Raw genomic sequence first — 16,558 nt, forward strand, 5'->3', positions numbered from 1 at the left:
AAACAGGCTGTACGAGTGTGTCCATTTGACTAAATCCTCATTGGCAATGAAAACTCTTTTTATATATTCTTTTCCTAATTTGGGAGTAAAAATGGTATCTCATTTCCTTTGCATCTCTTCACACTGGGGCCAAGAGGAGTCTGGCTAGCAGAAATGTGTGCCTACTATCAAATCTTATTAGACACCAAAATAAAATCCAATGGCAAGGTCAGCAAAAACTTTACCACTTTTTAAGAGACAAGGGTTCTTTTTAAAGGAGTTCCTTATGTTTGATTCTTTATTTAATGTCAATAGAAGCAGGTACAATAGTTATTCATCAGTTTCCCCAGCTATATTCAAGGCTGTTACCACGGGAAATTTCACTAACTTGCTTGCTTAGCAGTGCGGGAAACCCACTCTAGTTCATGTGTGGTACTGGGTACCATGGATGTAGCACGAGCACAGAGGCTCCATTGTGCTTTAAAGCAATCCAGATCTCCTGGGGAAAGTGAGATGGTCCTGCGGAAGAATGTAAAATCCCCAGCAAGGGGACTTGAAGCATCTAACCTAAATAAACAGAAAGGCTTAAAAAGAAAATAAGAAGCTGAATATCCCAAGTTCTTTCTTCCAACCATTTCTCACTTGACATGATTGACGTGATTTGCAGACCCATCCTGGTCACAGCTTTCTGGTTACGCTCAACTTTGTCAAAGTTCGTAAAATGTGGTGACTATACTCGAACATAATACTCCAGATGTGGTCTGAGCAGCACACATGCTTCTAATACAGCCTCAAATTGTTTTTGCTTGAAAAAATAAGCTACACCACATTGTTGGCTCATATTAAACTTGTGATCAACTAAATCCCCAAGAACTTTTGACATAGACTGCTGCCAAGTCACATCGCTCATATCCTGTGCATATGCAATTTTTTTCAGCCTAAATTCAAGACTCTATATCTATCATTGTTAAATTTCATCTTGTAGGTTTTGCCCTAGAGTTCCTACAGGTTGAGATCATTTTCAATCTGGATTCTGTCATCCTGGATATTAAACTACACCACCCAGTTTTGTGTTATCTGCATTGTGAAAAGCCAGCTTTTGAGATCAGGGATGACTAAGGAGCTGCTCCGTTGCAGCAGGAGCCCAATCGAGACCCCTCTTTGTCCCTCGCAGTGGTTAACGGGGTGCCTTGTGCATGGTAGGCGCTAGGCGTTAGTTAAATGAGCGAATGCCTGACCAGAGTTGGAATAACCGTCCTGTGACCCTACCTGGAAAACATCTTCCTCCAGGTAGATGCTGTTCACCCAGCTGTGAATCTGCCTAATTGCCAGTTATGCAGTCAAATTTCACAATCTTATGCACAAGGATATTAAAGAAGCCTCCCAAATGTTTTGCTGAAATCAAGACATGCTATATTTATATTTGACATTCTGGCATGGATAATCTAATGTAGCCATTTTGAGGCAATCATGACAAAAACAGACTATAAGGGTTGTTTTTCCTATGCTTTCTTGACATTTTGCCCCCAAATCTTACACAAATGATTGGGGGGGGGGGCTTTTATTTTCTACTTTCTTCAATATTCGTATTCTTAACTAAAATTCCTGTTTGCCTTTAGAATCTTTACGTTTTAGGAGTATCCTAAGACAGGGTCTTAGTACGTAATCTAGGCTGACATTGAATGCAATAGTCCACCTGCCTGGCCTTCTGGCTTTGGAAATAAATTTAAAGAATAATTTTGAATTTAAAACTATAGTGTTCATGGGAAAAATCATGCTTGTAATACAAAAAAATAAGTATTTTTAATTTATTTTTGAAAACGGATAAACATCTAAACAGCCTACAAATAAGAGTTCATCTTATCATTGCTTTTACATTTTTTTTTCCTTTTTTTTTCAAGACAGCGTTTCCTCTGTGTAATTTTGGAACCTGTCCTGGAACTCTGAATACTTTCCCCTGTGCTACCCCTGCCCCTTGAAGGCTTAGCATCAGAAATGTCAGGAAACAGAACATACAAGAAACAGGATACTATTCCCAAAATGATTAATAGCCTTTCAAAACTGAGCATGCGTGGGGGACACATTACTCCTAACGATAATGTGCTTCACCTGCCAGATGGTGTATGAGCCCCCAAGACTATTCCTCATCTCTCCTGGGAGCTTTACTCCCCACACAAGGCCCATCTCATTCTTGACCCCTGCTTTCCCCTACTCCTCCTCTCCACCCTCTAGGCCAAGGCACGAACGAGGTAGGAGCTGGCAGATAGGGTAAGGCTGCTTCCCTCGCCCATTATATGCTAGTTTAAAAAGGAAAATGTTTTTGCTAGTTTGTTTTTGTCATCTTTTGCAGAAATGGTGTCATTCAAAATCAAGTCATTAAAAATTTTCCAGCATCAAATTAGCTGATCAAGGCATGCATGTTAAAATCGTCCATAACCAGCTGAACGTATGAATGAAGCCGATAACGATGGAGAGAATAATGAGGGCTAGCGCCAACTTCTACCAACTCTGAGAAGTTCTTAGTTTACGCCTACCTTCTTTTTAAATAGAAAGTTTGTTCTTAATGATCCCTATTAGCCTATCTTTGTTACTTAACTGTTTTGTTTGTTACTAGCTTGCCTTGAAGCATGTCTGGGACAAGAATGACATCTCATATTTCCACAGCAGAGATCACACAATTTGAAGACCAAGTAAGTGCTGCAATCATTTTCAATTGAATTGATTAGCAAAGTATGAGCTAAACTAGCTGTAATTAGCCTTCTATTCAATTGCTTCACTCTGAGGAGTAGCAGCCATTACAGGTAACCTTGGCTACTGGTCAGACTCTAACCATCATCAGGCTAAATTCTTTCTAGCACATAAGGACTGAGTCCCGAAATAAGTAAGATGCAGGGGCCCCCAGGACCCACTATGGCCAGGGTGAAACTGAGTAGTTAGTCACATCCACAGGCAGGAGTGGATAGAGAAGGCATATATAATGCTGTTAGGACCAAGGGTTTGAGCATGGCCATTGTAATGACTGCTTTTACTCACCAAATTGTCAAATCTAGAATAGCTGCATGGTACAGGCAAGCTAATGGCTAAAAACTTGCCATCACAACCAACATGCACAAGCCCTTGGTTCTACCCACAGCACCATAAAGACAAAAAAAGAAAACTCATGAAAGGCTAATCTGAGTACATTTCTCATATGACTCAACACTGCCGTTCTAGCTAATGCAATTCAGGACACACATACTTCATTAAGAGAACAAAGTGATAGCCCAAACAAAACCCCCAAATTTCTTAATGAATGTATACATTCTTTTTGCCCAGCTTCACAAGAATAGTATATAACTTAGCTTTCAACCTTCCGTCCACTCCCATTAGACAGGATGGCATCTGTGGATGATTTCTGTTCTATAAAAACGAGATGGTCACAGAGGTACTAGCATCACAAACACAGCACCAAGTCTAAAGCATTTGGTTTGGCATGTGGAGAATCCTTAATGAGCAATGTGGCCGCCTGGTGACTCTGTCACAGGCATCAGAAAGACAGGGAGTTGCTCGGCTCTCTGAGCTTTGGTAGCATCAAGTTTTAAATATTGTAGCATTAGATAAACGAGGCACACATATGAAACACTACCTTCACCAATGGGCATCTGGGCTTTTCCTAAGAATCTGTTCAAGTAGTCTGCAAAGTCACTGTCTTAACATTGGTCAGCTGTGAATATACCTTGTCAGTTGTCACTAATACTAAGTGAACAACATTTATAAGTAACTTTCACTGAAAAGCATGAGTGAATTGCAAGTTCTGTCTATTATAGAAATAGTATGCCTAAATCACTCGCATTCTAATAGACCTTCTAGCCCAACAGAGGAGAAAAGGGTGCAGAGAGAACAAGGCAAAACCCTAGGGAGGTACCTAGTGGATGTGTCTGCTAGGGACAGAATCTGAAGAATGTAAGTAGAGCTAAATCCTGAGAATCATACTTAGCCCTAGGAAGCCCATAACATGTAGCATGTGAATGTTATCAAAGTTAGTGATCATAATACTCAAGAATTGTTCTTCTGTATGAAAGCTTGATCTTGAATTTCCAAGATTTGGTGTTGCAGTAAATTATGTAGATTTTGAGGCAGTTGTTTGCTCTCTTTTTATTACTTTTTAGGAAGGAAGTGTTATTCTGGGGCTGCAGAGATAGCTCATAAATTAGAAGAATTGGTTACTCTTCCAGAGGGCCTGGGTTCAGTCCCTAGCACACACATGGTGGCTCACAGCCATCCAAAATGCCAGTTCCTGGGAATACAGTGTACCCTATTCTGGCCTCCATGGGCACCAAGAATGCACGTGGTACACATACATACATGCAGGTGAAACATTCATACATGGAAAATCAAAAGAAATCTCTCAAAGTAATTGACTGTCAGTTTGATCCTTCAACTCTCGCATCCTGCAAGCAACCAAACAGCAGCTCTGTCACTGCCTTACAGTGAAAAGTACCAGCGCGCTCCCAAAGAGCAAACTCATCTTTCAAACTGGCTATGCTTCAGCTGACAGCATACACCAAAGAGGACAAAATGTAAGCATATATAGTCTGTCTCCCTCTACAAAATGGGTTGATCCCTGTGTCTTGAAGAGCGTTGTATCAAAAATAATGGGCAGAAAGAACATAATACAATGTGTGACGCATATGGGGAAAAAGAAGCCAGAACCAAAAAACTGGTTACATTAAACCTCAGCTAGAAGCCAGAGCCTGAATGCAAAGGCAGTGGGAGTACTGGAGACCCTCTTTTCGAGAGTGGTGGTCACATCTCCACAGACGAGGCAGACGTAACAAGATCTGCAGCCCCAAAGGAGAGCGGTCCAGTCAGAGGGCGAAGGAGAAGGAGATTTATGTAGTGTCAGGAAGCAGGGGAAGAGAGCCATTCAAGGGTGAGAAAGGAGTGAAGAAAAAAAAAATCAACCCACTGAATCCAGCCAAGAAGTCAGTTATTGGAAACCTTCGAGGGTGCAATTTTAGCACCGAGGCAGTAGAAGCCCCCTCACAAGGTGTTTCAGAATTAGTGGTAAAGAAATGGAGCCAGCAGATGTAAACCACTCACTTGAGAAGAAAAAGTCAATAATATCTGGGTCTGACAGCTGGCCCTGATCCAGACACACAAGAACAGACTTTAGCCGTAAAGACTTAAATGTGGGATTTTACTATGGAATTCCTGATGGCTGCAGGTATAGGGAGGCCTCCCAAGGGAAAAACACATTCCTCAGAAGACGAAATATGGCTTTCATAAACTCAACAAAGAAAGGCCAAACTTGCTTGTTTCCTAAGTCTCCATGGCTTCAAGATAATTCCACTCTATTCTAGGGAGTGAAGAGAAGACAAAACTCGAATGAAAAATTGAAGAACGTACAAAGGTTGGTGGAGGGCCTGCTCTCTTCGGTGGCCGCCCTGCGGAGCCTTTGTTCTCAACTCCCGGACTTTCCAAGAGTCTTAAAGGAGTGTACCTCAATCAAGTCTTCTCGTTTTGTTTTGTTTTTTAAATACTTGCCTATTAGCTCCAAACCAATCATGTCTTGCTTCCCTTGTAGCACACAAAGTCTCTATTTTTCAATGAGTAAATAAATACCACCACCCCCAAAAAACACATAGAGATTTTCTGACCAAGCTGGTAGGGTTCACAAAGCTGATTAGGGCTTGTATATTTGAAAGGTTCAAATAAAAAGGCATCTGAATGGTCAGGAATGTTTGAGGGCTATTAAGATGTGACAGGATTCACTAGGGTAAACATGTCCTGCCTCAGGCTTCTGGAAGCCTCTAATCCCTATAACAAGCAGAGTCCTAAATATAATACTAGCTACCATTTATTAAGCAAGCCTGTACCATGTGCCCTGAACATGAATTGTCTCATTTAATCCTCACAATAGCACTATGAGGCTAGATATTATTAACCCCAGGGATCTAGAGCCCCTAGGCTAACCCCTGGCGCCAAAAGACCTCCCAGGTTTCACCAGCACAAATGCCCTCTACCCTGTCCCTCCCTCATATTTTCTTGTCCCAGAGCTGCTTTGACTGCTTAGTTTTCTAACCACTTAAGACAAAATGTAAAAACAAACCTCCCTGTATGTGGAGCCAAGTATATTTTATCTCCCACAGACTTTGGAAATATAACACCCAAGTTCAAATCCCCCCTATGCACAGTCCAATCTGTGTGGTCTTGGGCAAATAACTTCCTCTAATGGACAATAATGATACCTTCATCACACTGTTTTCTAGGGTGAACAGGTGGTTAAGGAGCAAGCGTTTTACTTTTGAAAAACTGTGACCATCATATACTGGATCAGTATCTTCCTGACTCAAGAAAGATTATCTTAATAGCACAGATATATGTACAAATGTTTCTATAAGTCTTGGAGAAATCCAGAAAAGAATAAAGAGAAAAGACAATTAACTGTCATTCCATTATCCTAAAAGTAACAAAAACAAAAAAATAGGTTCAGGAACCACTATAAATGTGCATTGTGTTTATTTTAGTTACAGGAAATATATATATATGTGTGTGTGTGTGTGTATCAATATATAATTTTACATAATTTTATTTGTAAAAATTTAGCATTTGTGCCATTTTTAATATCATAAGATCTCCCTTGAAAACTTAACTACTAACAGCTTCATGAAATTATATTGAGTAGAGGTCCACTAATCATAGATGCAGCACTGATATAAAAGAAGCAATTACCTATCAACTTAATTCTTCAATGCCTCAGCATAGAAGGCATGGCCAATGAAAGTTCAAGGGAAAAAAACCAATGCTGTTCCCCTTAACTTTAAAAGTTAGGATTTTGGGTCATGTCTCAGGAAACCACTATTTGTAAAACTAAAATAAAATAAAATAAAAAATAAAAAAAGACATCACATTATATTAATTTCAGCATAGCTACCTAATAATGAAATGCTTATTCTAAACATGTTGACCAGACATTTTGTGGCGTCAGAGGGACACTCTCAAGTCGGCAGTCTGGTTCTTATTAAGAGGGAATGGTAAAATATATTACTTGTACACCCGAATAACAGAATAATGAATAGCCATTAAACGAATGTTGACATCTGTATAATAAAATTGGGAAATGTTCACAATGCATTGTTGGGTTGTATAAAGACCAGGGTATTGGCTGGAGATGCATCTCAGTGGTATAGTGTATGTTTGGCATGCTCAAGGTTTTAGACTCAATCCCTAAGGCTTCAAAAGACAAAGAGTACTTGTCTCTAGTCTTAACACCCCTGGCAGATTCTTGTTCTTAACCGTTTTTCTTCAGTTTTCTAAACTCACTGAACACCACACCAAGACATTATTTTTAATTTAAAAAAAAACACCTAAAATTGTTCATTTGCCACAAATGGGAAAGAATCCGAATGCAGAACACTACGATTAAGTAAAACTCCTTAAATTGGACACCAAACTCTACCATTTTCTAGTGTTACACCTTTGGCAAATTCCTTAATCTCTGTGAACCCTGGTCCTCATCTGTGAGGCACAGAACATTCTCACCTATTTTATAGGATTGTTTTGAGCTTAAATGTAGGTGTAGGTGCAAGTGCCTAGATCCATATCTGGTGCTAGGAAGGTCCATTATATCCAGGTGTGATGGCACACATTTGTAATCCTAGGACACTAGAGGCAGAGGAGGGCCACCATAAGTTCAAGGCCAACCTGGTCTACACAGTGAGACTCTGTCTCCAATACAGCCGGTTACATTTGGTTTTATTACTTTTCTCAGAAAAACTGGAAGTGCCAAGAGCTGTTCATTTGAATTCTTCAATTCCCAGTCTGTGTTTTTCTCTTTCTTCTGTGCGTTTCAGTTGCTCAGACTAAAATCTAAGAAAGAATATACATATAGGAAAGATTCCAACATAAATAGGAATACCTGAGACAACGAAGTCAGAAAAATAGCTGAGTAGCAGATGGCCCTTGTATTATGTGTGAATTAGAAATAGTAAATTATAAAGTGAGTGTCGATTAATAGAGGAGAGAAGACATATGACCTCTGTCACCATGCCTTAAAACCAAAACTGGAGGAGAACTTGGAGTTTGCATTTCAACTTTAAATGGTCTCGTGTTGATGCAGCCACAGTTGCCAGAGGCACACAACTGATTTAAGCTTTGGGGGCAAATGAATTTACGAGTATGATTAATAGCCATGAGGGAGGGTTGAAGAAAAGCCCACTGAGTTCCTAAGAGAAGAAAAGGGCTGTCCGGCCAATGGTAATTATGCTCTTGTTTGCTGTATGAGTTTCTGAGAACAGCTCTACTGTCTACTGTGCTAATGAGCACCTAAAACAAAGGATCTGTCACGTGTGTTTTATTACTGCCATTGGGTTTTCCAAAAGCAGTGTCATGTTTGTCCTAGAGAAAGAGGGAAAGGATTTCCGAAGGAAACTCATAATAAGAACAGCACAAAGCCCCCCAAGCCCTTCCTTTACCTCCTTCCTGGCCCTCTTTCAAATACTGCTGATTTAGCATTCTACAACCCACAGCTTCCAAAAACCAAACTGAAAACTGTGATAGTATTAAATATGACTAACCATCTGTGCGCTCTCTCTCTCTCTCTCTCTCTCTCTCTCTCTCTCTCTCTCTCTCTCTCTCTCTGTCTCTCGAGCTGGAATGCCAAACTCCAAATACAGGACACTAAAAAAGGTGTATGTTCACCCTTGCTGTTTGGCATGGTGGCACACACGATTAATCCTAGCAGAGTTTGAGGTCAGCCTAGTCTACACGGTGAAATCCTGTGTGTGTGTGTGTGTGTGTGTGTGTATGTGTGTGTGTGTGTGTGTGTGTGTGTGTGTGTGTGTGTGAAAAAGTAAACTTGTCAGGCAAAGTCCTCATGTTTTAATGCCCATAATTTCATTCAACGCTCAGATTTGCAACCAGGGTTAGAGACTGTTACATCTTCGTACATCTTTTCTTTAATCATATAAATGAAAAAACATCTAAAGTCTCAAAATGTCAGCCAACGCAACTGGTTTTATTCCTTTCTGACTACTTGAGCAGAAGGTGAGTGAATGGGCATCAGAAATCTCTAATTTTCCCAGGAGCTTTCTTGCAGAACAATATACCTTCATAATGAAATGTAAGATTATAAATTGCCAAATTGATTTTGCATCAATGGTAAAAAAAAATCATAAGCACTAAGTGTCCTGAGATGACCTAGTATGTTATAGAAGATAGGAAACCATAGTATACCGACAGTCTCATTGGTTTAGCAAGAGTTCATATCACTTGCCTGAAATGCATCATTGGCATTTTTATCGTTACATCTTCATTGCACTTGAAGAATAAAGTCTAGTGAGACGTTTCCTTTACAGAGTCAGGTTCCTGTCCTTGACTTTATTGCTATGCCTAGCTTTCCAAAGCAATGTTTACAAACTGCCTCTGCCTTTTAGCATGTTTGGAATAGTGGATTTATTTATTTTCCGAGTTGATCCTTTCATGCCAGAAGATAGAGAAACAGTAGTGGATGGTCTGTGTGAAGAACCCCAAAACAGATGGCATCAAGGAGTTAAATACCAGAGTGGATGGCACCTTGACATTTATTGCTGTCTGGTGCAAAGCAGAATATATAATTTGACTCTTTTACAGCATTAGGAGGGCAATTTAAATGTGTTAGGACTTGAACTATCAAAAGATGCTGTCTCCTGTCTCCAGATTTAATTACAAGACTATTAAAGCAGTCTTACAAATACGAGAGAAACTAAGACCGTGAAGGGCAGCAAAAGCAGAAAGAACTACCTCCACAGCAGCAGCAGCTTGGCTTTTGACACATCAGTCCCTGGGGCATAATACGAAACCAGCACACTACTGGGCTACTATCCCCTAGAACCACCGGGGTCAAGTGAGGTCCCTGTGTCCAAAATAGATCCAGAAGAGTGAGCCAGAAGCACAAATGTCATTCCTATGACCAAACACATCCTAAAACCTTTTGCCTCCATTACTTCGATGCAGATTCAATGGGTGGATTTCAATTATTACTGTCATTTACTGAAAAGCTACTTACTATATTTGTGGAGTACTCAATGCTGAGTGAGGATGAATTTTATTAAATCCAGACTCTATCAAGTTGGTACTCTCCTAACTCCTGTGGGTGATGTCCATACACTCCAACTTTCACAGTCCCCTCTCTTTGGTGGTATGAAAGTCTCTCTCTCTCTCTCTCTCTCTCTCTCTCTCTCTCTCTCTCTCTCTGTGTGTGTGTGTGTGTGTGTGTGTGTGTGTGTGTGTGAGATCTGGTCTACAGAGTGAGTAGCCTGGTCCACAGGGAGAGTACCTGGTCTACAAAGTGAGTTCTAACAGGCTCCAAAAATAAAGTTAAAGAGAAAGAATCTCAAGGATGAGTCTGATAGCACAGCAGTAATCCCAACACTTTAGAGGCATCTAATGCTGGGAGCCAACTAGAGATGGATGGATGGATGGATGGATGGATGGATGGATGGATGGATGGATAGATGGATGGACAAGAAAGAAAGAAAGAAAGAAAGAAAGAAAGAAAGAAAGAAAGAAAGAAAGAAAGAAAGAAAGAAAGGAAGAAAGAAAGGAAGAAAGAAAGAAGAATGTGGGAAAGAGATCTAGAAAGGCATTTTCTCGAGAAAAATATATCATTAAAGTATTCTATTTAAAAGAAATAATGTGCCAGGCACTACCATCTTCCACCTTGGAGAACTGCATTGAAAAGATGGTAAATGTGTAGAAGACAGAGAAGAGGGAACTAAGCCTAGCTTAAAAACAAAAGAGGTAGGGATACTGGGAAAGAGAAAGGAATCAACATGAAAAGGAAGTGGGAGCAGAGAAAAGGTGGTGAAAAGGATGAATGAGAGGGAAGTATAATGGCATGTTTGAAAATGCCATCATGAAACCCATTACTTGGTATGCTAACCTGAAAAACTAATAAAAAATGAATTGAAAAAACTGATGTTATTATATTTTAATTAAAAATGTATTTTAAGTCAGATATAGTAGCCTTTAATCCCAGCACGCAGGAGGCAGAGGCCATGGAGAAACACTGTCTCGAAAAACAAATAAAGAGATGTCAAAAAAAAAACTTGAATTAAGAAAACCACTGTAGAACTAAAACTGAGAATCATAGTGGGGATCTGAGTGCTCCCTCAGCAAGTACCATAATGGAGCACTCTCCTCACTCTCCTCTGCTCCACTGGGCTGTGTGGATGAGGGGCAGTGAGATGGGCCAGGCATGCTGATCATGCCTTCCAAGACCCCACTGACTCTTCTGGAGAGTGACGGAATGCCAGGCATCAGGACCTTTGGAGAGTGTATGTTCCTTGACACGGTTGTTTCGCTTCCAGACCTCGGTCCTCCCAGACACCAAGCTATGTGTATGCAGGCTGACTGCAGTATTATTTGTACTAGCATAGAATTAGAAACCACCTAAAATGCCTGTCGCTGAGGGGTTGATTAAACACCCTGTACATATTAACAATCACATTTAGGGGAACTTTTGAGAGCATGTAAAAATACACAAACATATCGCTAAGAGGGAAAGGGGCAGAGCTCAAAATGTATACGTAGTGGCAAAGCTCCTTATGTAGTCTCAAATCTGACTTTAGATCCACTGCAGTGAAATGAACAGCTGTTGAAAGGGAAGAGTTTAGTATCTTATTTTAAAAATAGTTTATTTTGAAATAATTTTAGACTTAAGGAAGACTTACAAAATTTGTTCCATCCAACTTCCCCTAGTATGAACATTTCGTATAATCAAACTATCTGCCAAATTTGTTAAAATAACATTGCTACAATACTACGAACTGAATTACCACCTTGCATTTGGGTTTCTACAGACTTGCCACTAATGTCCTCATTCTGTCCCATGCTTGAGAGTCTTGCTCACTGAAGCTTAACAATACCACTCAGACTTTGGTCTTACTCAAAACTTGTGAAAAGCCTTTTCCTTTCTATTAGCTTAGCGGTTCCTACTGTTAAGAGTCATGAAAACAGAAAGATGCCATTGTTAATAAGTAAAAGTATCCAGTTTTCCTGCTTTTGCCACAAGTTTATTTATCTCAGAGCTCCCCTCCAATGCATTGGTACTGTTCTTTTCCCCTGCTCCCTAGCCTGCAGCCCCTTTCAGTGGAATCTGTGCTACCAAGGGCTGGACCAAGACAGCATCAGGTAACCTCTCTAATCATTTCAGACAAAAGACAGAAACAAGTACCGAAGCAAACAGAGTAGAACACTGAGGCAGGAAGATGCTATCAGCCACTCAAATCCCGCTAGAAACAACCACTGCACAGAAACAAGTTGTGCAGCACAAATCCTGAGCCTCTCTGTACCCGTGATTTCAGAGGAACATCGAAAGGCTCAAAGATTTAATAGAGAGTTATTAACCAAGATTGGTAGGAGCAGGAATTCCATCCCCAGGTCCTCCATTATCCATAATCTTACTCTGTCCTTGGGAGTTTCTTGAAAGATGATGAGTGATTGAGCTGACTCATCTTCATCTTCGCTCTTGAAACTTAAGTACACCAACCTTGATCTAAACTCTGTTCCTAGGCCTGGTGCTGACCTCATCTTCATCTCAAAAGACCTTTCATCTCCTTTTATTAAGCTTCCGTACATAGCATTGTGATCCACCTTTGCCTGCCTCAGCCATATTCTGTTAGCATTTCCGAGCTGTGCATGCCTCGTCTACTTAGGGACCACCCTACCTCTCCTCTGGAGTCTGTTTCCTATTGTTTTAGCTAGTAGTCTGGATGGTAGCCAACCATTTAACGGTATCAGATCTACTTACTACTGGCCTTCTCCAGCCATCTGGTAGTTACCATCCTCTCTGCCCCACTCTGGACACAAAACTAACTTTATTTTTGAGTCTGCCCATCCATCTTAAGGACCTCAGTGGTATGAAAAGGGAAATGTAGTTGGAAAAATAAAACCACAATGCCTTGGGAGAATGACGTTGGGAAACAAGTAGGTCAAAGGAAATGGCTTTCTCTTCTTCCTTCTTAAGAGAAGGAAGGGAGAACTTCTAGTCCTGCTCCTTTTCCTCCCACTGAGAGTCTCTCAAAGGATATAGTTCCCAAAATAACCATAGAAGATCTCGTGTGTCCCACTTAGAAAGTGTGTTTGTGCTAGCTGCAGCCCAGCTCACAAGGATGCTCTAAGGATGGAGGAGAGGAGCAAGAAGAAGTCCTTGGGCTTTGGTGTCATGTATGTATCTGTGAATTGGCCCAGTGGATACTCCCCTTAAACTGCGCTAGTCACTATAAGGGTGACCCGAGAAATCTCCAGCTGAGCACGGGGTAGGGGGGCAGAAGCCTCGGATGACCTGTTTCCTCTTCCCTTGAGACATTAACAGCAGGAGATGAAGTCTGGACACTCGAGTCAGTGGGTCAAAGAAGACCACCCTGAATAGCACGGGAAGGCTGGTTGAGCATAGGGCTGGTTGAGCCAAGACTTCCCAGCCCTATGCTCGGCAGTGGCCCAAGCCTACTGTTTATTTGCAATGCAAAAGCGTATCATCCTCAAGCTGGTTTATCCAAATATGATAACATCAGCTCCCATTTCATTACGAACGAGGAACAGTCAAAATAAGCAGAAGCTCTAGAGGCCTTCCCTTTTACTGGCGCAGGTAGAATCTAAGTGCTGACTGACACTAACCAATGCCAGGTTTGTGAGAGAAGCGGAAGAATCCTAAGATGCTCTGCTCAGCCATTTTCTATCCTGCAAATTGCTCGTGTTTTTTTAAGATTTATATTTCATTATGTGTGTGCGTGTGCACGCGTGCACATGTGTGTATCTGGGGGGGGGATATGTTTGTGCATATGAGGAGGGCATCAGATCTCCCTGGAGCTGAAACCGTAGCTAAGTTAGTTGTCAGCTGCCCAGTATGGGTGCTAGGAACTGCACTTGTGTCTTCCACAAAAGCAATTTTTACTCTAAACTGTTGAGCCATTCCCTCCAGTCCCTGTAAACGTTATTTTTTAATGGAGAATCACCTTGATAATCTGATGGTTCTACATTTAGGAGTCACCGTTAGAGATACCAGTGGTATGCAATTTTTTTAATGAAAAATGAATTCTGTACCTTTTAGTATTCCACTTAGCTGCAAAATATCCTACTATATGTGTTGGTACAGGGCCACCATTAAAATTCCAGTCACTTTTTTAGGAAATGTTCAACACTTTTGAAGCTATTTCCTCCTAGTGAATTTATCACACGTTATATAAACCCCAACTGGCCATTTTCAATGACTCTAGAAGGCAACTGCATATCCAACTCTTCCATAATGGATTTTTTAAAACTGTTAAAGAAACTCATCAGTCCTCAGTAATCATCTAAAAACATTCACTCACAACTAGAAGTTAGTGGCAGCCTCTGCTCCCACTGCAAAAGCCATGACCATGAATAACTCCAACCCATGAACCCCCCCCCCAATTCTGGAAGTGCTAATTACCTCCAGGGATGTTACACAGGCAGCTGAAAAGCCAGATGACCACAAGCAATTAGCCAATCAATTTGGCTTGAAATCGCCCCCAACACAATTGGCAGAAAGCCATGCATGGGGTGGAAATGGGCAGCCACCTATTTTGAAAGGAAACAAAAGGTTTTAGCCACCCACACAACATTAATAACCTGCCATGGTGCCCGAAATTACCACCATTCTAATCACACGTTGGAATTTCCGTGCTGCCCCAAAAGGAAATCTCTTGACTCACTGTCAAGAGCAGGTCGGCCTATTAGCACCCATTACTACACTAAGTAGTCATTGCCTAGGATAACTGAGGACAGTGTTATGAACAAATGGAAAGAAAGGGAAATAGCAGGAGGAAAGCTGAAAAACTCTAGGAGCGTGTGTGGACAGAGGGGTGAGGAACATGAGGAAGGTGAGTGAAAAACCAAAACCCATCTAGTTGCCATATTCCTTAAAGGAAAAAAAAGGCGAATGTCATGTATAATAATCTCAGTGATCCAACATCAATCTCAAGCAAGATTTTTAAACACATCATCAAACAGAGGGGGTTTGTGCACACTTTGGTGGGGGATGTTGTGATTGCAGGAGATTGCATAGTTTTATTTAAAAAAGAACACGTTATGCCAGGCTAATTTCTGCATTTCCTTTTATGATAAGAATATCAGACTGAAAAAAGCAGAGGGATACATGGATAAACTTCTAGGTTTCAAGAGGACCTAACAGGGAGATCTCATCATCACGTGCAAGCTAGGCTTCTGTGGGCTACCAACACCTCCGGCTTGTTGCTCCACTGATTTTAATGGTTATATCCAAGGGTACTAACTAGTTAATAGGTTAATGAAAAATTCTAAAAGAATGCTTTTAAGTCGTGGTGCTAATGGATCTGCTCTACTCAACATTTTTACCAATCCTCCTACTACAAGAGCTTAAAAGCTATGCTGGTCCGATTTACAAATTACATGAAGCTGAAAAGAACACTTAACCCATTTCTGAACTCTAGCGTTTAGGGTCCAATTTCATAGGCTCTCCTATTAATAGAGTATCCGAACCCAAACCATGAGTTGAAGGCAAATTTGGCTTGAATGAAAATTTAGCACTAAAAAACATTAACCACAAGTAGCTGTCAGGCTGCCTGCCTGAACAAGTAGCACCGTATCTGGAGCACAGGAGGTGCTGACCACACTGTGCTCCACTCTGGGTGAGTTCAGGACCTGCCATTCAGAAGTCTATCCTCGTGAGAGTAACTCATAGGGTGAAAGAGTTTTAGCCACCTAAGGGATTAGCGGGGTTTTCACTATCAAACCAAACAATCCCTTCCTCAGAATACGGTTCACAGAGGAAGCACACACAGACAGGATGCTTCTAAAGGTCTTTGTCAAATCTGAGATGTTGTGGCATTCTAGAGCTACCTCCCTAACTTACAGAACTGAAAATGGGCACAAAAATAGAGCCAAATCTCTGGTGGGTGAATTACCACATGAAAACCAATGCTCTGAACCCAGAGAGTGGGGGAAGTAGCCGAGAATCCTGGTCTTTTCTTCCTCTAAACTTCTTAGCCATGGGGGTCTTCTTTGCATGGTTGGCTGGGGAGTTTAAATAAACGTCACTTGGGTGGCTGGGATGTTTGTAGCTAGGAGGGGGTTGCAGGCAGTCACCTCTGATGTGTCAACTACTCAATTCCCAGCCCTCTACAAAAACAGAATTTGCTGTTTTTCTACCGAGAGAGTGATTTATATGGCTAGGAACAACAAAAGAACCTACTTTAAGAGGATTATTTGAGAGATAAAATCATAACAAAATCTAAATCAAAGGAAAGCATTTCTTCTATAATTAAGAGAAATCTTCACCTTATTTAGGACATAAAAATAACACAGAGCAATCACATGCAGAGAGACTAGCCTAAGTTCTAAGGAATGCAGCTGAACACTACCATCTGCATGCCTAAATGTACCCAATAGTTCTTGAAATACAGTAAGCACTTGGAATATAGTAAGTTACTGGTTGCCTGGGAGCACTTACGAGGCATCTAACCAAAAGCATTTCCCAATACAAGCGTATAGTATGACAACAGAATTCAGGCAGACTGTCTTTTGTAAAGCTGAATTATCTTTCTTTAGCCATTCAGCT

The 16,558-nt window shown here is 40.9% G+C and overlaps 1 protein-coding gene across 1 annotated transcript in view; it reads right to left on the minus strand.

Annotated features, from left to right (window-relative positions):
- The window catches only part of Gpc3 (glypican 3), a 355,431-nt gene that overhangs the window by 284,497 nt on the left and 54,376 nt on the right, over positions 1-16,558 (minus strand). The window lies entirely within an intron of this gene.

This window comes from Microtus pennsylvanicus, chromosome X (assembly GCF_037038515.1).
Source record: "Microtus pennsylvanicus isolate mMicPen1 chromosome X, mMicPen1.hap1, whole genome shotgun sequence".
Classification (NCBI taxonomy): domain Eukaryota; kingdom Metazoa; phylum Chordata; class Mammalia; order Rodentia; family Cricetidae; genus Microtus; species Microtus pennsylvanicus.